Source organism: Castor canadensis, chromosome 3 (genome assembly GCF_047511655.1).
Source record: "Castor canadensis chromosome 3, mCasCan1.hap1v2, whole genome shotgun sequence".
NCBI classification, from domain to species: domain Eukaryota; kingdom Metazoa; phylum Chordata; class Mammalia; order Rodentia; family Castoridae; genus Castor; species Castor canadensis.
The window spans coordinates 134927352-134951155 of record NC_133388.1 but is presented as its reverse complement, the minus strand read 5'-3'; the positions used below and the strand labels follow the sequence as shown (position 1 = coordinate 134951155).

The window sequence follows — 23804 nt, the reverse complement described above, 5'->3', positions numbered from 1 at the left end:
GTCAAACACTAAATGTGCATAGCAATTTTGGTTTGTAGGGTAGGCTTGAGGGGACTTGTTGGAAATGAGAGTGCTAATGGAATCAGCCCCATGCATGGTTGTGTGTAATTATTATAGCACAGTCTTCTTACAAAGCTGATTATTTATTAAAATAGTTCTTTCATTTTCTTCAAATCTCTGAAATCCTGACCTCTGTCTGGCCAAGGATTTATCATCTAGGACATTGCAGAGCTGTTGAGAAATTATCCCAGTCTACATGATTTCAATGGGGTGTTCACCTATCCCAGGCCATTTTCTTGAACTCATGTTTCAATACCAGCATGATATTCTTTCTTCTGCTTCAGCATTTTTTTTGAGACAGGGTCTCACTGTGTAGCCCAGGGTGACTTCGAACTTGAGATCCTCCTGTCTCCACCTCCCAGGTACTGGAATTACAGGCATTATTCTGTTTCTCTGAGGCAGATCCTACTATAAGTAGTCATCTAGATTAGCCTTGTAGACAGCTCATTGAATGGTAATGTTTTCTGTATGGTGTATTAATTCTCAGTAATTGAGACTATACTGTAGGGTACCTTGTACTGGCTCTCATTTGGTTATGAGTGTATATCATCGGAAAATAAAAAGTGAATTGTAATACATGTCAGGTATTCAAGATAAAGTATTATGACATCAATTTTGGCCAGGCCTGTGATAAATAGGGTACATGTATCCCCACTCTGCATATTAACCCTGTGGTTTGGAAGTTACCTCAGTTTGCTTCTTTGTAAAATCATGATGATGAAGGCATGGCCCATACAGTGGTATTGTAAAGATAAGCTGAGTTAATGCAGTATGGTACTTACCATGCTACCTCAGTAAAGTTGGAGTTTAATAAAACATAAGCTGAGAAACTGCCAATTCAGAAGTTTTGATGAATGCCAGAACAACTTTGCCTTTCTTAATTAATGACTCTATAAAATGACTCACATTGTATTACAGTCACCCACAGGTAAGAAAGCAGAACCAGAAATTACCTACAGCTTTTGGATTTTGTAGTTACAGGCTAAGATACAGACACTTACTAGTTAAATTGGAGGAGGTTACATGCATATGTCATAACATATTCAAACAGAAAAAACGATTCCATTATCTAGCAACTTGCTTTCTAGGGAGCAGTTCAATTCAAAAGAAAAGATCCATTTCCCATGAGACCATTGATTAATGGTTCAGTCCATTCTCTTGGAGAACTAGTGGAAGAATTCAGAGAGATTGCATGTGAAGGCTTATTTCATTGCATCGTTTGTACTAAGAGGTAAATGATTATTATGCGTTACGACTTATTTAACTTTATCTGCATTCACAGCAGCTTATAAATGGATTATTAGTTTTCTCAGTCTTCTATAACAAAGTGCTGCAACCTGGGTGACTTAAACAGCAGGAATTTAGTTCTTGTAGTTTGAAAAGTTAAAAAGTCCAAGATCAAAGTGCATATAGTTTCAGTGTCTGGTGAGGACCCACTTCCTGGCTTGTAGATAACTGTCTTCTCACTGTGTCCTCACATGGCCTTTTCTAGGTATGTGCTTTTGGGAAAGAGAGAGGAAGGAAAGAGAGGGAAGAAGGAAGGGAGGGAGGGAGAGAGAGAGCTCATGTCTCTTCCTCATTTTATCTCATTTTATAAAGGCATTAATTCCATAATGAGAGCCCTGTCCTCATGACTTAATTTAACCCTCATTACTTCCTAAATGTTCTGCCTCCAAATACTATCACATTGGGGATTAAGGTATCAACATAGGAATATTTGGAAGACACAAATATTCAGTCCATATCAAATATATTATTATGCTTAATTTAAATATGAGAAAACTAAGACATGGACAAATTCATTAACTTGTTCATTGTTTCATAATTAACAAGTAGAGGAACTGGGTTTAATCCATAAATGTCTGATTTATAAGCCAATATTGTTTCTTATTTAATGGCTGAATACCATACTATGTTGCTGAAAGAAAGCTGCAGTGGGGGCCTGCCCCATTGAGTTCCACTTTTGATTCTATGTGGCACAGAGAGAAATCAGCCTTCTAATCTGATTGAGGTGGTTGTTATAACTGTCATCTCTATATGAGTGACTCAGAAGCAGATTATGGTTGTATCTCTATCATCATTGTTTTCTCTGTTTGCATATATTCAATGTTCACTTCTTAAGAAAGCTCCTATTTATGACTGCTATGTTATAATTCCTTAAGTCATTCAGGTCCTAAACCTAGGGTTTCCTTTCTTTCTTTCCTCTCATTTGTGTACGAATATGTGGATCTGTTTTTGGACTTATCAATAGTTTCCATGAGTGCCAGAACAAGTTTGACTTTCATAATCAATACAAGTTGCTCTGTAAAACAGTCCACATGCCATACAGATTTAGGCGGATTTCTTCCTAAGCATGTGTGTATGTATGGGAAGATACCCTTTTCTCTTTCTACCTTTAGGGACCTTAATTGCAGTTTGCTCCATGTAACAAGAGTTAAGAGGTGGGATTTTAAAAAATGATTAGGTTATGAAGACACTTCCTTCCTGTATCAGTTAATGTCATCATTGCAAGACTGGGTTAGTTATCATGAGAGTGTGTTCCTGATAAAAAGGATAAGTTCCTTTTTTCTGTCTTCTTTTCTCATGTATGTTGGCTTGTCATGGTAGGATGCAGCCTGAAGCCCCTTGCCATAGGCCAGCTCCATGCCTGTGCATTTCCCAGCTTCTAGAACTGTGGGCCAAAGGAATTTCCATTGCTTATAAATTATCCAGTCTGTTGTATTCTGTTATAGAAGCAAAAAAACAGACTAATACAGGAAAAACATTCAACTTGATCTGTAAATGGCCCACAGATAGGTACGGTTCTTCCTAAATTTGATCTCAGTAGTTTAGGTCTTCCTAAATTTGAACTGAACTCATAATCCCCATCTCAAGCCTTTTGCATTTTAGTTTTCCTAACCTCAGAAAATTCCCATTTTTGGCATACCTGCCCAAGTCTTGGAACTTTGTCATCTTGTACTTCTCTCTCACTCATTTCACATTTCAATTAGTTATCAGGTTACCTAAAGCCTTCCTCTTAGCTGCTCTTGATTGTGTCCCTTGAGCTCATTTTCACCACCTCTGCCTGAACTGCGCAAAGAGCTGCCAAATGCTGTTTGTTTCTATCCCCATTGCCCAAACGATCTTTCTTTCTTTTTTCTTTTCCTTTCTTTCTTTTAACTGACAATTGAATCCCGGCCTTGCACATGCTAGGCAAGCATTCTGTCACTTGAACTCTACTCATAACCCTTTTGTTTTTGTTTTGTGTTTGAGATAGGGTCTTGCTTACTTTGTGTAGGCAGGCCTTGAACTCACATCTTCCTTCCTTCACTTCCTGAATAGCTGGGATTAGGGCATGCATCACCACACCTGGCTTCCAGAATAATCTTTCTAAAGCAGAACTAATCATGTTGTTTCCTTATCACAAAACCTTCCTCTATAGCTTTAAAAATAAAATTCAAACCTGTTAGCTCAGCATAGACAGCATTTGTGATGTGGCTTCTACTTCCAAATCTTCTGACTTCACCCAGAACAAATAGACCTTATCATGTTGCCTCACACCGCCATTATTTTCACAGGCTATTTTCATTTACCTCCACTGACCTTCTTCTATTTCGTCTTTATAGAAAATGCCTACACAAATATTTTTAACTTTAGAAGAGATCTTGGACTTGATTTACCCAGTCTCTAAAAGTAATCATCTTCACAGAAACTGTGTGTTGGAGATTTAAGTATGCTAGATCAGATTCAAGACATTTTACATGTCTGAAACCATTTGTTGCTGACAATTACCCTGTGAATGTGTGTATTCGTGATCAGAGCTAATCACACAGCTAGCTCAGAGAGGAGCTGTGAATCTGTCTACTCATTAAGAATAACACTACACTATACTTCCTTTAATAGGTGCTTAGTGAATATTTGTGGGATGAATTGCAGAGCAAATGTTCTTACAACCCAGTTCCTATCATTAAGGGATGGATTGGCACAGCCCATTAGCCTTACAGCTCTACTTCTGGGCCACAAATACCAGAATGAATGATAAACCCAGTAAATCCATCAGTGACAGAAAACATAGAGGAGCCCATTGAGTGTTCATTGAATTACTTAGTTGAAAATATGAGTCCACCCTGAAATACAGGTCCCAGAATCATGGTCAAATGGAAAAAACAGTTAACAGCACTCAGGGTATTTCCTGAGACACCAGCTGAATGACCAGAATCACAACTAACACATGACTGTCAAAGCACAGCTTAGAGCAGCCTTTTGCAAGATTCCTAAATAACCCTTACCTCCAATTTATAGTGACTAGGGTAACTACCTGGTCACAATCTTTTCCATTCATTGGAGGCCAAACAAGTACAAGGAGTCAAACAGCAAATTGCAGTGGTGCAGGGAATTTGATAGGTGGTCTGGGTAAGAGTTATGAATAGGTGGTTAAGCATTCCAGTCTAGCCGCAGCTTTGGTGTTACCTCATGTTGTGAGCATGGACAAAGGTATTTGAATCCTGAGATTCAGCTTTAAAGAATCCCCTAAGCCTTCTCTGGCCCAGCTGGTTCTACACTTGAATAGAGTCCTTGTATAAAACTCTTTGGTCTTGTCTACTTGGCTTGCTTCTTGAAACATGTCTGTAGCTTGGCTATTCAAGTTCCAGTGTAGCCTGGCTGTTTCAGTTTGTCTTGTTGCCTGATCATGCCAGTCCCTTTCTCAGGATTGCATTTCTAGGTACAGCTCTATTAACTGCCATGATTAATCAGATCCATGAAAATATCCACCCAACCTCAATGCACAGATTGGGCCCTTGCTTGTAAGTTTTGTCCTGCTGTTATCCAAGCTGTGACTAAAGCTCTATCTCCAGAGAATCTGTCTTCCAGAAGTCCCCCTTGGCTAAGCCAGATTCACCACAGTACTCCATGTGCTCTGCTTACTCCAGCCTCTCTTGGGCTCTCTACTTGGATACCTCCTCTCCTTTCCCTCTACCCATGCACACACTTTCCACATCCCAGTAATCACTGTCACTCTCACTTTCTTCATAAAACATCACCCATTGTTCCCTCTGCATTGACCAACCCTAATAGCTTCCTGCCTATACCACTTATTTTAATCTTGTTAAATATTTTAAGTGTCTGTAATTCTTCTAACCCCAACTGATGATCCTTGGGGTTAAGACTTGTGGCTTATATCTATGGCTGTATATCTTGTACATTGTTAAGTACAAGATAGTAAATGTTTAAACTTATTTTATTATTTATCTAGGTTATTTGTTATATATAAAGGCAGCATGTTAATTAACTAATTCACTGAAAACCATTGGTTATGATCAAGTTAGTTGGTTATGATTCTGTGTTAAACCTACTTGTTTTATTGTCTTCTAAATGTCATTCTTAACATATCAGAATAACTACAAAACTTCCTTTTTATTTTTGGGAAAGAAAATATAAATTAAGGACCTTTCTGTCTTATTGTTTGGTATGACCAAGACAGTTAGGAATTTATCTAGGTTTCGTAGGTCCATGAGGATTTAAAGGTCACTTGAAGCCATTGCAGTATCAAAAGCAGGTGGAAGCGTGAAACTCTTCATAAATGATTTGCTTAAAACATGCTTCCCCTCAGGATTCAGTCAGGTTTCTGATCTAAATATTTTTCTATGTCATACATTTTCAATATCCTCAAGTAATCATTCTTTTATACCTTGCTTCTTAAATTGTCACAACCTTATTGGTTTTGTCACCTATAGAAAATTATGGGGTTTTAGCAATTACTTACCTCATCAGTGTTAGTATCAAACTCCTGAAAAGTCAAATATTTTTCATTATATAGTATCTTCAGATTGAGTGATACTATTTGTCAATAGTCATCCAAATTCACCTACACTGTGGACTATGAGGTATATATTATATATGTGTAATATATATATATATATATATATATATTTAATAGAAGTATATATATACATACAAATGCACACACATATATATATGTATATATATTTACATTAGTTTTCTCTGATTTACAAATGAAATTTCTTGAACTTTTGGCCAACTAGAATTGTTTGATTTGTTTCAATCCTCTAAATACATACACCACCTCTGATTTTATTCATTCATTCATTGATTCATTGTGGTTCTGGAGATTGCACTGAGGGCTGCACCCATGCTAGGCAAGCTCTCTGCCACTGAGCTACTCCCCCAGCTCCATGTCTTATTTTTAAAGCATGATTTGTCTTAACTGTAAGTTTCTTGAAAAAAGTACCCATAATAACAATGTACTCGATAAAATGCCAATATAATATTAAGCTTTGTACCTGTAATCTGCCTGCAGAAAATCTAAGACCTATGCTAGTTTACTCATTTTAAAGATCTGTGAGTTATGTTATGTGTTTTATAGATGGAGAAACTGAGGCTTAGAAGATTATCTTTGGGTTCCTGACCATAAAGGAGCTCTTTCTTTATAAAGTTGCTGGTTTTAAAGGTGGCACCAGGGAAAGCTAGTGTTTGAACTCTGCTCTTTCTAACATACTGCAGTGATACTTTAGTAGAAGGGATAAAAAATAAAAATATTTATTAGAACCACCCTTGCTGAAGTTTTAAAAGAATTGTGCCAGTAATGAAACTATCTTAATATATAAGAATACTAGCTTTTCCTCAAACTAATAGACTGAAAGCAATGCAAAACTTTGGTTGCTTAAAAAATGTATATGCTTTTTAATATGTAGTTATATATACACACTAATATACAAAGGGTATATATACTAAATTATTATGTATTTAATATATGCAAGAAAACATGCATGTCATGACTATAATTATGATACCCAGGAATACACTAAAGATAAAATATAAATGTCTTTAACATAATCATACTGCTTATGGAAATAGTTTACAAAAAGGAAATAACATAATTCATTTGAAAGTCCCCCTAATGAGAGGTACTGTGTTTGAAGAAGGATGACCTTACTTCATTAATGTGAATTTACCTTCAAGGCAAACATTTTTCAATCAACATTAATTTGCATGTAATTTATCAAGAGAGAAGAAGTGCAAAATAATTTTGTTTAAAAATTTCCCTTTGTTTTAAGTGTCATTAGCAGTTCTGACTAATCCAATTTTTACAATCTCATCAGGCGCTTTTAGAAAATCTCTCTGAACTCATCTGGAGGATGCATTTATTCCTTAGTGTCCTATATTGCATTACAGCACAGCGGAGAGGCGCAGTCTGCTACAGATGTTTATGTGAAATGCAGTTAACACTCTGCCAATTTAGTTTTTATAGGGACACAATCAATTTTTATTCATTTAAAAACCAGAATGCTTTCTTTTATTGTGTGCAGCCTCTCCTGATTATGTAGCTAAACAAATTATTTCTCTGTTTGTACTAAATGGTTCTATTGGGGAAGGCCAATGGCATAGTCTAAGTGTACCATATATACACCAGGCAAATAAATGGTTCTCCTAGGGTATGTTTCTTGGAGTGAGTTATTTAAAACATTTTTTGTTCTACTTACTGTAAATACACATAAATAAAATGTAAATCTTGCATTGGGTAGTCTGTAGGCTATGTCATATGATCTTGTATTTAGAGTTTTATAGCTTATAAGCTACTTGCACATACATTAGGTTACATCATTTAAGATGCTTAGGTTCTATTATTAAGACTTTGGAATATTTAGGCATTTCCATTATTCTTCCAAAATATTCATATAGGTGTCCAGGTTTATCACACTACAATTTTAAAAAATACACCATTAAGTGTCACTATTCTTCACAATATGTAGCAAAACCTTTAAAGGACTAACTTCAACATGATCTTGGCAATGCGGGAGAAATATGTTTATATATTTAGACACTTCAAATCCACTATGTCTATGTTTAGTAGAACCTCATAACAACAGAGTGAAGCATACCAAAACTGACATTGTAGAGCTCTATCTTTACTAGATTCTTGGTATATTTGAATGTATGTAATATTTAAGTGTGTTAAATATTGCAGAGAGAAGGACCTGGATCAGGAGATTTTCTTAGAGGTTGACAAAAAAGGCAACTACTTGAGAGCCCTCTACAGAATTGTAACAGTAAATAAGTTCTGTTTAATTATTATTATTTAAGCTTATGTGTATTTGAGATTTGAACTGAATGGGAACTATCATAAACATGGTTAGATAAAAGTAGAAAACACTCTTCTGCTTTATTTTACCAAGTCCCATCTCCCCAGAATTCTTAAACAAGTGATTAAGTTATTTCAATATACATCTTATCACAAAGACAAATCTTATATTTCCATATATAATTTTAATAATTAAAGGGAGAAAACAAATATATTTTACCAGCTGTATATGAAACAATTTATTTAGTCAATAATGCCCCTGTATCACTACAAATTATCTACTGAGGAATAAGACATGTATACTCTGCCCTCCGGAAGCTCACAGCTCATTTTAATAGCACAGGTTAAACACCCACATAACAATGATAAAAGTGGTTTAAAAGTACAGTATTGAAACCTAAGAGATTCCATGGGGCAGCTGTGATTATGGATCACGTGAGTGGAATCAAAATAATGGAGCAAGTTTAGAGAAGAAACATTGGGAGTTGGAAAATATAGAAGAAGGCTTTCTAGACTCCTGAATGATTGACTGCAGTGGGTAAGTGGGAAGCATAATTCTGGAGAAACTGACTTCACTTTAATTTGGACATACATATACCATAGTTTCTATACTGTGTCTACTGAGTCTGTAGAGGGAAGCTGCATGGCATGTGTAATGTGTGTATTTATACATATATATGTATGTTGTACACATACAGTACATATTTATATGTGTAATATATTATACTTTTTACATAAATGTTGCTTTGGTAAAATTGTAAGAAAATCTGAAAATTTCTAAAAGTATACTTAGGCTTTTAGTTGCACATATATTGTTTGCAAATGCTACACTCTTCTTCTGCTTTGATTTGTTCTTCAGCTTTAGTGAACTCTTTCTGAATCACCAGTTGTTTTTCTGTGTCCTAGAGCCACTTCAGTTAATTTTTCCCTATTGATAACATTAGCTCCTTTCTATCTGGATTGTAGGTAGAAGCTGAACAGCTTCATAGCTAAAATGTACAGCATCATGGTAAGGCATTTCAGAAGGACCTCATTTCCTTGACAACTTTCTACCTACTATGTAACTCTGATTTTTCCTTTGGTAAGAAGTCTAGGCTGTTCTCCTTTTTCACTAAAAGAACTAATGCTAATTGGTTGAATGAATACCATAACTTACTTAACTGTGTAATATTTTCCCTTTTGCAATAATCCTTTTATTGCTGAGGTAATAAGCAAAAAATGTCTTTTGAGAAACAGGTTTATAGAAATCTGAGTACTTTATTCGATTGCCTACACACATTTCATTATGGTACTTATCAAGGAAACATTGGAGTTCCTAAATGTGTGGAATTATGTGCTACATGCTGAAGCATGTAGTTTCTCAAGGTTTCCACCTGCAACTAAAACAATATCTAGAAAGTTGTTAACCTCATTGAAGATGGGTGATAAGTATAAAAATATTGAAGTATACATTTAATGACAAGTCCACCTTTCAGATTATTAGTACCAAAAAAAAATCTTGGCATTATCCTTGATTCTGTTTTTCCCTTCATACTCCACATCAATTCTTTCACAAAATCAGTTGGGTCTACCTACAAAGCATCAAGAATTGACCACTTCTCAATAACTCCACTACCACCCTCTGATGCAGGCCACCACCATTCCCCCAGGTGGGTTATTGAAATAGATTTTTTGTTCCCTGCTCCATCTGGTTTAGTTTATTCTTCACAGCCTGAACTTTGCCCATTAAAATGCAAGTCAGCCCTTGATCTAATGTCCACATATGAGGGAGAACATACGATTTTTGGTCTTTTGGGCCAAGCTAACCTCACTCAGAATGATGTTCTCCAATTCCATCCATTTACCAGCAAATGATAACATTTCGTTCTTCTTCATGGCTACATAAAATTCCATTGTGTATAGATACCACATTTTCTTAATCCATTCGTCAGTGGTGGGGCATCTTGGCTGTTTCCATAACTTGGCTATTGTGAATAGTGCTGCAATAAACATGGGTGTGCAGGTGCCTCTGGAGTAACCTGTGTCACAGTCTTTTGGGTATATCCCCAAGAGTGGTATTGCTGGATCAAATGGTAGATCAATGTTTAGCTTTTTAAGTAGCCTCCAAATTTTTTTCCAAGGTGGTTGTACTAGTTTACATTCCCACCAACAGTGTAAGAGGGTTCCTTTTTCCCCGCATCCTCGCCAACACCTGTGGTTGGTGGTGTTGCTAATGATGGCTATTCTAACAGGGGTGAGGTGGAATCTTAGCGTGGTTTTAATTTGCATTTCCTTTATTGCTAGAGATGGTGAGCATTTTTTTCATGTGTTTTTTGGCCATTTGAATTTCTTCTTTTGAGAAAGTTCTGTTTAGTTCACTTGCCCATTTTTTTATTGGTTCATTGGTTTTGGGAGAATTTAGTTTTTTAAGTTCCCTAGATCAAGGGCAAATACAACAAGGGGATTAGACTTTGAGCACAATAAAAGCGAGAGCACACAAGGGAGAGGTGAGGATAGGTAAGACACCTAAAAAATTACTTAGCTTTTGTTGCCCTTTACGCAGAGAAACTAAAGCAGATACCTTAAAAGCAACTGAGGCCAATAGGAAAAGGGGACCAGGAACTAGAGAAAAGGTGAGATCAAGAAGAATTAACCTAGAAGGCAATACACACGTACAGGAAATTAATGTGAGTCAACTCCCTGTATAGCTATCCTTATCTCAACCAGGAACACTTGTTTCTTCCTATTATTGCTTATACTCTCTCTTCAACAAAATTAGAGATAAGGGCAAAATAGTTTCTGCTGGGTATTGAGGGGGTGGGGGGGAGAGGGAGGGGGCAGAGTGGGTGGTAAGGGAGGGGGTGGGGGCAGGGGGGAGAAATGACCCAAGCCTTGTATGCACATATGAATAATAAAACAATAAAAAAAAATGCAAGTCAGATCTTGTCACTTCTCTGCCCCAAACCTTCCATGGCTTCTCACCTACTCAAGAGTAATAGCTTATGGCCTTCAAGACAATAAATGGTCTGGCTCAGTGACCATGACAACCCCACCTTCCCTTCCTCTCCCTCACTGACCTTGCCCATTCTGTCATTCCTCGGAACCCAACCACACTCCTACCCAAGACCTTTGCCTTTGCTTTTCTTGACATGCAGAATGCTCCTCTCTGACATCTCTATAGCTTGTTCTCGCCCCCGTTTCCAGTCTTTGCTAACGTAGTGCTTTCTTGAGAAGACTTTACTTGCTGTCATCCCTGTTGAAATCGCAGTTTTGTAAGCTCCAGCAGGAAACTTTGTTTCTACTGTACTGATTACTGTTTAATGTACTAGATACTTCCTTGTTTCTTTTGTGACTTTCTTCTTATTTGAATCTGACAATTTGGGTCTGTTTTATTTAAAATCATTCATGTGATATTGGAGTATATTCTCACACTTATTTAATTCCTATTGTTTAAATATTTTAAGACATCTTAAGAGAAACCAGAAAGTCCTGAAATTTCATTTCTTTTTTCTCTTCAAACCTTTCTCCCCACCTTTTCATATGTATAATATATAAATATTTTCCAAGTATTTGTAGAAAGTTCTAAAGAAATTCCCCCAAATATATACTTTTCCTACTTCTAGAAGTCATAGTAGTTGGGACTATACAAGGATTCTCTGTATGTAGGGTTCCTGAGTGTGGCCAGTTTGATATTTGACTGTGGGACTGATGGAATCTAGCAATAGCTCATGTCTCTTTAAATCTTTGCTTACATGTTCACCAAAACATAGAAAGTAATCATTTTTTATTTCAAAATCTTTATTACTGTGCACAAGGTATTATTTGGAAGTAAAGAAGAATATTTTTTTAAACTCTAAAGCAACTTTAAAATGAAAACTTGGAGTAGGACTTTGATGATTCTTACAATGTTTAGTTGTCATCATTTTGTTTTTGTTCAATCTGTCAGTCTGGTTGATTTCACTCATTTGACTTATATAACTCCAAGGTTTCTGTTATGGGCTGAATTGTGTCACCCCTAAATTCATATATTGGTACACCTTTTAGATGTGATTCCATTTAAAGATTGGGCCTTTATAGAGATCTTAGGGTAAAATGAGGTCACAGGATGGGTCCTAGCCCAATATAACAGGTGCATCTATGAAAAGAGAAGATTCAGACAGAAACATGCTTTTATGCACAAAGGAAAACCCAGATGAAAAAACCGCAAGAAGACAGCCATCTGTAAAGGCAAGAAAGGGACCTTAGAAGAAACCAAAGATACCTTGATCTTGGACTTCTAGCCTCTAGTGCTGTGAGAAAATGCATTTCTGTTTATTAATGGTCAGTCTGTATTTTGTTTTGGTAGCCTTGAAAAACAAATGTGGCATTCTATTAATGGAAGCCACACAGGATGGATGGTGGCCCCAAGCCCTTTCCTTCCCAGATGAACCACTCCAAAAGCACATTCCAACCAACCCTTTCTGTCACATAGATGCTAAGGGGGCTTCATAAGATTGTAAACATCAGTTGTTTGTGTTCATAATTTTTGAGATATTGTCATCTTTTATATTTATGTGTACAGTATTGTTCTAGGTCCTAAATAAATAAAAACAAAACAAAAATATGGTTCTTAACCTTGAGAGGTTATGATCTTTTAAAGAAAGCAAAATACACATAGTCATAAAATAAGCATATTGAAAGTTTATAGAAGGAATCCCCTAAGAGAAATTTCAGTGATATTTAAGCAAAAACTTGAAGATTTTGTGAGACTTATATCAGTGGAGTAGTGAGAATTGTTTTCTATGCAACATAAATAGCAAGTATTTGAAGGCTGGGATAATCTAGGATATATGAGTATATCAGACTAGTTGAACAGAAGAGTCATATCTTGACAAGTTGTAAAATTTAGGCACCACACAACTGTTGTAGGGGAGCCACTGAAGGTTGTGATTAGGTGGATGATATTTTCAAAATGATACCTTTGAAGAAGATATCATTTCTATCTTTGGTAGAAATATGTGGGATGGTTTTAGGGGTGGGAGATTGTGTAAAGAGGATACCCTTTGCAGTCTAATTCAGTAACAAGGGTCTCAGGGTTATAAATTTAGAAAATAGTAGTGCATGCTGTGATCTTGGGGAAGCACAATGCAAATTAATTTATCTTAGTAGCCCTAAACAGTTCCTTGATAAACATACTAGTTTCATTATATTTAAAACTATTTCCCATACTTGTTGAATCCTTGGAAAATTTCCTTAATTTTTTTTGAAATCAGGCATGCACAAAATAATGCATCTAAATATCCCACAGAGTGAGTCATCCACAGAAAAATAACACTATAAATTATGAGTCTAAGCTTGTAGGGCCAGTTTGAAGTGGAGGCAAAAGGAAAGCCAAAAACAATATTAGAGTCAAGAGATGTTTCAAAGGCAGAGCAAGTTGACGTGATTTCTGCCTGGATCATTTGAGAAAGATGCTCACTGAGTATGAAACTTAGTGGAAGGAATGCAAGGAAATTACACTCCTTTCCCTGTCCTGGAAAGTAAGCCTAGCAAATGAGGACTATACCTTATTTCCTTTCTCTTTGCATTTACCAGAGGACTGAAAATATTATCTATATTTTGCAAAGAAGCATTAATAGAGTTCTTGCTTAGTATCTGAGTTAATAGGAGGGAAAGGACTACTTCAGACATTAGATCTTAGGTTATATAGAACTGCCAAAGCAAGACTACATATTCCTCTTATGTTCTATAGGATTTTGGTGTGTCTACCTTGACTCTACAAAGGTTTAAAAAATATGCTTGGTGATGTCACCAGTCTTGTCCTATGTTCACAGGCCCTTGATGTTTTTGGTTTTGGCTTTTGTTTTCTGCTTCCTATTCCCTTCTAGCTTTATTTCACACACTCTGTCTTCTGGTCAGTCCTTATCTCCTTGCATTTTACTTTTGGGTTAGTGTCTTAAGTATTCTGACTATGCATTCTATGAGGACTCCATTCTTACCCTCTGGCTCTCCCTATCTGGCTATTTCAGGAACACTTGCAGCCCCAGACCTGGTTGGTTTCAAGGATAACAGCCCCTTGGCCAGCATCCTAGAATGCTGTCTCCAGCCTTCCATAAGGGAATCAGTTATTCACCATGAGTTATTTCTAGACACTACTGGATGTTCTTAACCCAAATTGGGGGTGATGACAAAGGGCACTATTCCAAACATTATTGACTTACGACATTCATCTTACTCTTAGTACCCCTTTTTTCTATGATTTTAATGTAAGTTCCCCATTATTCATTTTTCTGATTTACTCTGTTGTCCTACTGGATTCTCAAGAATAATCTTTGCACTCAAGTATACTTGACAGGTTGTGAATTTGAACTTCCAGCCCTGCCACTGGCATGTTGTGTGTAATTCTGGGCAATGTACTTAACTCTTCTGAATAGAAATCTCCTGAAACTGTTATGCTTGTCTTTTCTTTATGATCTTGCTTATGGGCAAGATCAAATGAGATAATACCCATAAGGGATTTAGCAGAGATGCTGGCATGAAAGTGTTCAATAAAGGCGAGCTATTATTGGGTGTCTCAGAGGAGATGAAATTTTTATTGTAGGCTTAGTAAATTTCGTGTAATATTTTGTGTCTTTTTAATTTAAATAGTGCCTCAGGCCATACCAACAAGCCTTTATGGTTATTTCAAATTACTTTTGCTACCATTAATTTACTGGCATCTTAAAAAGGTGTGTGTGTGTGTGTGTGTGTGTTTTCTTACTCATCAGATTCTACTTAACTATTTTCTGTAGAGCACTTCATTGTGTTGATAATGCCAGAGTTAACCTACCATGTGGTTTTCGCCAAAATGATTTAAAAAAAACATGGTTGGGCAAATCTTAATCACAGTATTGATAGTTTGTCTTTTTATCAATAGAAATAATAAGATAGTAGTGGTACACACATGAGAAATATCTTCTCTAAGTAAAATAGATCTCAAAAGGACCAATTGTGTAAAGAAGCAGAAATACACAAGTCCCCTTTCCATGAAATGGAATGATAGATTCTTGGCTCATCAGCTTCTATTCTCTAGTCAATGCCTCTCATTTACTGAGGGCCCCCTGTGAGTCAGGCTTTATTTCTTCATTTATAGCATTTTGAACAATTCATCATATTAAGTAGATGTCTTTTACCAAGATGTATTTCATACTGGAAATATTTGTGCCTTTGCAGCCACAAATGATTCTGCATTTCTCTTATTAATAGATGTTTTCCAAATTAATATATTATAGTAAATTTACCTAAATTATTTAAAGTAGAAAGATTTTTGTTTTAGAGGTGTACTTAGCAGCATTCATTAAAATTCTTTTTTCCCAAGTCAACTTAATTGTGTACTGGAATGATTAGATAGTTTTAATCATTTATTAAAATGATAATGTTTGGGTTATATTTAGATGCAATTTATTGGTTTAAGTCTGACAGGTCTGCCCAATAACTCTATAAAATATTTTCTGTTTCTTCAAAGAAGTCAGTATCCAAGTCTATTTGCTAATTTTAATGGACTAGTGCTTTAAAGAAAACAAAAGAAAGTTTTGAAAAATGATGTCTTTGACATTCTGAATAAATTATATATTCAAATGAATTTGGCGGAACAAAGCAGTCAGAGGCATTGCATGCAAACTATTTTGACATGATTTCTCCTCCTATAGAAGACGACCAAATACTTCCATCAAAGAGCTAATACCAATACCTCACTTTCAAGCTCCTTTTTCCTGGGCCTCCCTGGAAACAGGAGTGGAGGCCTCTGGAGTATTCAGGTTCAGTGAAGCCTATTGAATAATTGTAGAAAATAAACACCCCTAGGAAATATGGAAAAGGTGAATGGTAATAAAAATGTTATTAAGCTTGGAGATTTTAACTTTCTCCCTTGTTTCTCCTGGCATTTTTCAAAGGAAATGCCACAGTGACTCTGAGGTTTTCTAAGTCACATGCTGAACTTGCAAGAGTATTAGAAAGGAAAGCCATTGTGAAATAAAACAAGAAAAGAGCAGCTAGGACACTTTAATGAACACTTGAATGCACCTCAAATGAAAAACAGATGTTCTTTGTTAAATTTAACAGTGTTTTTTATTCAGATTGAGGTAACAAGCTGAGCTAGTGGGATAGAATTGGCTGCAGCAGGAAAAGTTTGTGCATTTCATGTTCTGTACTGAATTTTTTTCCCCAGTTTTGTCTTCATTTGGATAAAATGGAGGTAACGGAAATTTATGCCTTGAAGATTAATCTTATTCATGCATTTTGCATTACAGTTTTTTCTACACAATGGAAGTTGTGTATATTTTACATTCATGAGATTATTTTACTTTTGTAACAGTTGCATAAATCTTATTCTGGCATTTCATTAGGTTTTTAAAAAATGCAGCGTTACCACACAATGCAAGCTGTTATCAATGTGTAAAGGGAGAAACTGACATTAAATTAAACATTTTTTATTAACATGCTTCTTACCTAAAAAATAAACATTTTCCCCTTTAGTCACCCCCACACCCAATACAAACAAAAAACAAAACCAAAATAACACTAAACAAAGTTCTTTCTGAGGAATACATTTCAGTCATCAATCAGCAATTCTTTGTCCTGTGTGCCAAAAACTTGCTTTCTCTTCTCAACTGATTCATTCAATGAAAACATGGTCACAAGCCAAGGTAGTTCACCCATATGACCCTTTTCTGAAAATATAAATTGTATTACTACTATAGCTTTAACAAGCTTTGTGATGTACTAGGTTTCCCCATTTTTTGGTTTTCGGCATATGTGCTGAACTGTATTGACTTTCTGTATATTAGCATGTTATTAATTTTTAAATCAGTGGCTTCACTAGGCGTTATATAAGGTATAAAAAAGAAGTGCAATCTTAGCCAATAATGAGGTGAAGAAGTATGAGATTTATTCAGTAGCCTTTGATGGGAAATAGAAATACAGCAAATTCATATTATAATTAGTTGCTCCAAATAGACTGACCTTCTTAACTGTTTCATGTTTCTTTATTTCTGTGCATATTTTGGTTTGATGTCTGGGAAATTTACCCTGCTTTGGTTTTAATCTTATCATTTAAAAGAAAACCCTAAAACAAAGTACAACTGGGTCATTAAACAGCAGGAGAGACAATGTAATAAGCTAACCAAACAACATGGGAAGGAAGGAAGAATCCATAAGTGGTTGTCACTTAGCAGGATTTGCCTCATGTAAACTCCCATTTCAAGCAATGTCAAGGCCAACTTCAACATCCAAAAAGAGAAAGGAAAAAACAATGTTTCAAGTGAGCAGAAATTCTAGCTCCAAAACCACTTCTTAGTTGAAATGAGTCATACTGAAGAAGAGAAAGGCAAGATATCGCTTCAAAGCAAGTCAGCTTTAATATTTGACAAATCACCTGGATTTCTCAAGTTGTAGTCATGATTTATACTACTATACAGTCTATCTCAAATTTTAGTCATATGTGAAAAGGCCTTATTTTAGGAAAAAAAACTTAATAATTAAGAGTCCAACCACTACAACATTAATGGATGTTAGGTGCAAGACTTGATATTTCTAATTTATAAAGCCAAACTAATGCTATTGATCTTTGACATGTAAAAGTTTTTAAATAAGCCATTTATCTATTTTGTAGAGCTGATAACATTAGGGAGCATAATCTAAAAAGAACAAGAAACCCAATCAAGGCATCAACCACATTCTCTCCAAGAACAAGGCAAATGACTGAGCTTCCCTAGAATAACCCTCCTATGGGCCAGGGATTGCCAAGGGGGTGCATAACTGTTGTCCCTGTGTTGATGGTTATCTGCATATTGCATCTACCCCAAATCCCCAGCCTTTCCTCTTTTCCAGACTCCCATTATGCTTCTTTGGGAAATATGAGTCTTGTACATTGAATATATCTCTCCCATCTAATATCCTGCTGTCTAGGGTGATTCCTTCCCTTTGCTTAGCTCCTACAATTCAAGGATGCATCACATGTAAATGTTAATTCTACTTTGCTTGTTAATGTCTCCATATAGCAATGAAGCCAGATTGCAACGAACACTTCTCTTAGAATTTTAAAATCACATTGTCAAGAGCTATCTTTTGCAACCTATGGCTTACTTAACTTTATTCCACACTGAAGTATTTAATTAACTTATAAATGCATGTCTTATTATTCAACAAGAATAGATGGTATCATATTTCTTTCCTTGCTGTCACTCCCCTAACCCAGACATCCAGCAAAATAAATTCAAAGTTGTATTCTATTAAATTCAGCCTCATGAGGTCTGTCTGGCTTTAATGAAGACCTTTTCACCTTTTCAGCCATCCCATACCTCTGCACATCCAGCCAGGAGTTGAGTTTGTCTCAGAATTTCCCTCTTGTATTCTTTCCTCATCATTGGCAATACCTCCTCTCAGTGCTGGTCTGTCCTGTGTTTCTCTGGAATATTGTTCTTCTTTCAGCCCATTCCAACAAGCAAACTCATTTAGGGCTAGAATAATGACTCGTAATTCTAGTGATATTGGTGATATCAATGTAAACAAATACATTCACACACACGCATACACACACATTAACTTACCTTTTAAAGAAGATAGCCTTACATGATCCAAGAATATACAAATCTGGACAGGAATCAGGTGTTTATTGATGTTAATACTCTCTTTTTAGTTTGTTTAATAGGCTCTACTATATAGGACGGGCTGATCCAAACTTGAAATCCTCCTGCCTTATAGCCTCCTAAGTGCTGGTATTACGGATGTGTACTACCATGTCCAGCTGATATTACTCTCCAGATGAGGGAAATTTCTCATTTTTTGGTTATATGCAGAATATACTTTTCCCATTGTATGTACATTTGCAGGAAGTATGTTTGAACATATAATAAATTAAACTAGAACATGTAATAAATTAAAACTAATGTGAAAATTTCATAAGCTTTGTAAACAAAAACAAGAGGCATTACTTTAGGGAGGCATCTTTTTGGGTTTGTAAAAATCATTAGTATACCCTATTTTTATAAGTTACATTTTACTATTCCAAAAGCTTGGTTTGCTTTTCAACTTTTTCTCTAAAAAACCAGTTTTAAACATTTCCTAAAAATATTGTAGAAAGTGAGTCAAGAAGTGCTGTTTTCTCTTTTGGATTTCTACCAGGTTTTCTTTAAGAGTTCAGTGACTATTCCTGCTAGAAGCCTGATGTGACTGCTCATAGCATAGAGAGAGATGAGAGAGAGAGAGAGAGAGAGGAGGAAGCCACCCATCAGGCCAGGCTGAGAACAGACATTGAAATATTACTAAAGACTTCTCATCTTACCCAAATTAAAAGAAACAAAACAAAACAAACAACAACAACAAAAAAAAACCCTTAAGCCTTGCAGGCAGAAGTTCAAGGGGAACTAGCATGAATCCTATAAAATGGAGAAAAAAAAAATATATGGACTATAAACATACTTCTACAGCTTGGCAGAGAAGGTGACATTCACCAGGTCGCCATCTTACTGTGGTCAACATTCCCAGTCAGGGTCATTCTGTGTCTAATAGATTTTTGTTTGAATGAGCTTCACATTTTATTAAGATGAGTCTTGAATTTGGGAGTGCTTCTGTCTTCATAGAAATAAACCATATGTGGTGTATGTTCATGTTTGTAAAACCCCAAGATTCCTCTGAAGCAAAGAATTTTAGGGCATTTCAAGTTCAATATTAAAATTTTAATTTTAGAACCAAAGTCATGCTTACTTTCTTATATACCTTATAAACCATCATTATCTCTGAATTGTTTAATTTAGACTCATGAGGACCTACATAGGTTGCAGGAGTGAATATATTAATGAGATCATGGATCTGAATATAACGGTTGTAGGAAATTGCCTTCCTTATGTGATGTTCCAAGAAGTATATTCCCTTGGAAATAGTCTATTGTAGGAAACTCTTTGGACCCGGAACAGGTAGTACTACAGCTTAGAAAGTACTTGCAGGAAGTTGTGCTACTCAGATAGTTTCATCAAGCTTTGTGTTTTATATTTGAAAGCAGTAGGAAGTTTTTAATTTCTGTCAGGAGGAGACTTTTGCTGGCCATTATTTAAAAGACTGATTTACGTCAATTTAAGGTTACAAAAGAAATAAAAGCATTAGCAAAAGATAGAGGAACAAGATATAAACAATTCGTTAGCTAGTGATCCTAACCTGCTATTCAAGATTGCATCTCCTTAATTGTTTTTCAGGTCTTAGATGTTTTCTGGGAAATTTGTATTCTATTGAGGTATTTGGCAATATATGTCTTTTGAATCAAAAGTCTTTTATCATTAGTAACTGTTTTATAAGGAAAACAATGGAGTACACAGGGGAAAAAACTGAAATGATTTCATCAGACAATTTCAAATGGTGGTATTGTATATTTGGAGCCCATTAAATGAAATCACCAAAGAGACATTTATTCTTCTCTTTACTCTTGTTTGTCATGGATCACTAATCCTGTATGCAAAGATACAATTGCAATGTGAAGAAAATGAGGGTGACCAAACCAGAAAGGCAATGGAACATCAATGCTGAGTGAAAATTATTACTATTATTGGGGTATCCTGGAGGAATAAAATCAATTTGGTTAAGGGTTTCTCTTGTGAACTTGAAAAACAAAAGCAAATAATACTTCATTAGAATGTGATGAATTAAAAACTACAAAAATATTAAAAAATCATGAAAGTCACATTGTTAAGTAGGGACATTGAAATGAGAGTCAATTCTATTTGTACTGTTGTGGTGGAGAAATATTTCAGATGGTTTAAACTAGTTAGCCATTGTCTTTATCTAAATTCAGCTTTTAAGAATATTTTTAAGAAGATCCTATTATGGATCTTCTAGATTTTAGAATGGTGGCAAACATGCTTTAAACCCAACCACAACAATATGAGAACATAATGCCTTATTTGAACATTAGTACTTTATAGCATCTTATAGTAAAAGGAAAAATGCATACTGAAAGTTAAAAAATAAGACAAGATTTGGATTCTGACCTTGCTATTTATTTTTGTGATTTGGATGAGTTTCTGCAGGTCTTTGATCTTAGAATCTTCATGTGGAAAATGAGAATAATCATACTAGTCTTACAGTATTATACCAAAAAATGTAAGCATATGTAGATAAATTCCTTTCTTTGACAATGCACAGACAACTACAAAGACAAAACCTTGATTATGAACAGATCAGGAGTGAGTCGGCTGAGGGCAGTGTACTTTCTATGCCTTGGCTACACCCATTCTCATTTCCAAAGATCAGTAGATGACCAAATATCATTGTGGGAGAAACCACAGCTAGAGATGAAAATCCTTAGCATCCCCAAAGGGAGAATGGATTAGAAAACTTGCCCTACACATCATCTGCCTTTTTCCAGAAAAACTCATTGGATTTATCATTCAACTTCTGTGTAAATTAGAACAAAGCAAAATGTGTGACAAGGTTCTGCATCAAAGCAAAGACATCTCTCTCTCTCTCTCTTTTTCCCTGAGTCATCCAAAAGAAAGGTATTTATTGCAGAAGAAATTTCCAGATACAGTAATCTTTCATCAAATGAAACTAGACATTCAGATAAAAAATAACTGAAAAGATGTAGATCACTAAGGAAAAAATTCATCTCCTTAAAAAAATTGGTAGTTTAGGTAATCCCAAAATACCTCAGATATGGACACCAATAGTTTTCAAATCTTAGGATTCCCTTTGCCCCATGCCTGCCAGTCCCCTCCCTTTCACATGAACAACACAACCCACTGTTGATTTTGCAGGTGCAGTGGCAGCAGCTTTAGAGAGCACATTACTTTAGTTTTGACATCACATGTGTCTTAATCAAGGGTTAGAGAGAGGGAAGAGGTTTAGAGGAGACCCAGTGGAAAGCAGCCTCTACCAACAGCAGTTCAAAGCACTGCCTCATTTATGTCCGCTTTCTCATCCACAAGTTTCCCCTCCCCACAACATATTTGAGCTTGAAGTGACGTATGATATACATTTTGAGAAACACTGATTGTTATGATACCATCTTTAAAAAATTCTTTTTGTTAACTTGGCCCAGTAGGAAAAAGACAAGTTGACATAGTAGAAAAAGCCCTATACTATTACTCGGAAACCCTGGATTTAAACAGTTGGAGGGCCTTAAATGAGTCACCTTCCTTGGCCTTTAGTTTCCTCATTGTAAAAGGAAGTATCTGGACTAGGAGAAGTTCACAATTGTGTCATACTGCACTGAATTTCTATCTTGGAGAAACATTCATCAAGATTTCAGTAGGATTCCTTGCAGCAGAGCCAGCATGAATGGAATTGATTGATTACCCTGGAACTGCTCATCTATCTCCTTATCCCTGATGATAACAAGGAGTTTCCCTGTAAACAAGGTACCTCTTTTCCAAGGCTTGGAGAGCCTCATGACTCAGGTTTCAGGGAATGGACCAGTTGCCCCAGAAATAGACCTACTACTCTAAGACTGATGTGTTAGTTCTGTGCTGTTTTAAATGCAAATTTGGACATGGCTACCCCATGACTATATATATATAGTCAAATCAAGGGTATGCCTATACTTACTTATTTGCTGTGTTATTGGTGTAGGGGACAGGGAAGTGCCTGAATCACCTGGCTCAAATTTTGTGGTGTTTGCACCTTTGCCTCTCACAAAATGATGCTGTTAAAAATAATATCTGAATACTTACCTGGCACGGAAGATACCATGATCAGGAAGGAGGTCTTCCCAGGGCGAGGCTTATCCATTGCACTCCGAATGTGCTGACCCCTGTGATTTCCCCAAATGTGGGAAACTCGACTGCATAATTTGTGGTAGTGGGGGACTGCATTCACGCTCTCCCCTGAATAAAATAATAATAATAATAATAATATCTGATAGAAAAATGATGCCTTTCACCATTCATATTAACTCATAAATGATCACCTGTAACTGAGATAACTACTTAGACTACAATTTTACTATTCTAGTCTGGCTAAGTGCTTCTGGAGACTTGAAGCACAAAACTCTGCTCACTCAAAAAGCTTGTTAATGGGTCCCTCATGACTCAGCTATCAATTTTTTAGTATCAGATATACATGCTGTATCCATTATTACTTTCACTTAGAGTCAGATCTGACCTAAGTCTGCAGTAGCTTATGAGATTTTATTTATTTTCATTTTAGTAGTAGATTAAAAAAATAGAAATGGGAGTGCATAAAGAATTGTATTTTTAAAAAAAACTTCTAGCATAATGAGTATAACTTCTTTACTTTTAAAAGGAAGTGTTCATTTCTTGCATATTTTCTGCCTTTAACATACCCTAGGTTGTTTAAATGTGCTTTGTAAGCAATGATAAAATGACAAGTTATCATTGATCTGTCCTTTCTTCCATCTCAGAGGGATTCATTAAATAATGCATGCACCCATGTGAATTGCTTTGTTCACTATAGTATCCCCAGACCGTTAGCCAAATATAGCAACATTAACATCCTTCAACCCTGAGAAACCCTTTTGGCTTTCATTTAATTAAATTATCCCATCATGAAAACTCTTATAATGAGATTAAATTTAATTATTTATTAGACACTTATTTGCACCAGGGAGCCTATAAATTATGCATGTTTGAGCTAAACATTTTTCAGCCCATCACCTTTTCTTTTCAAGGAAGGTGCAATTTATTAAATACATTCAGTCTACTATATCTAGCAAACCTTAATG

At 35.8% G+C, this 23804-nt stretch overlaps 1 protein-coding gene and 1 non-coding gene across 5 annotated transcripts in view; both read left to right on the top strand.

Annotated features, from left to right (window-relative positions):
• The window catches only part of Eya1 (EYA transcriptional coactivator and phosphatase 1), a 308539-nt gene that overhangs the window by 91186 nt on the left and 193549 nt on the right, over positions 1–23804 (top strand). The gene's annotated exons all lie outside the window — the stretch shown is intronic.
• Positions 22787–22950, top strand: LOC141421911 (U1 spliceosomal RNA). Its single transcript, XR_012446601.1, has one exon. It is a non-coding gene; the product is annotated as a U1 spliceosomal RNA (small nuclear RNA).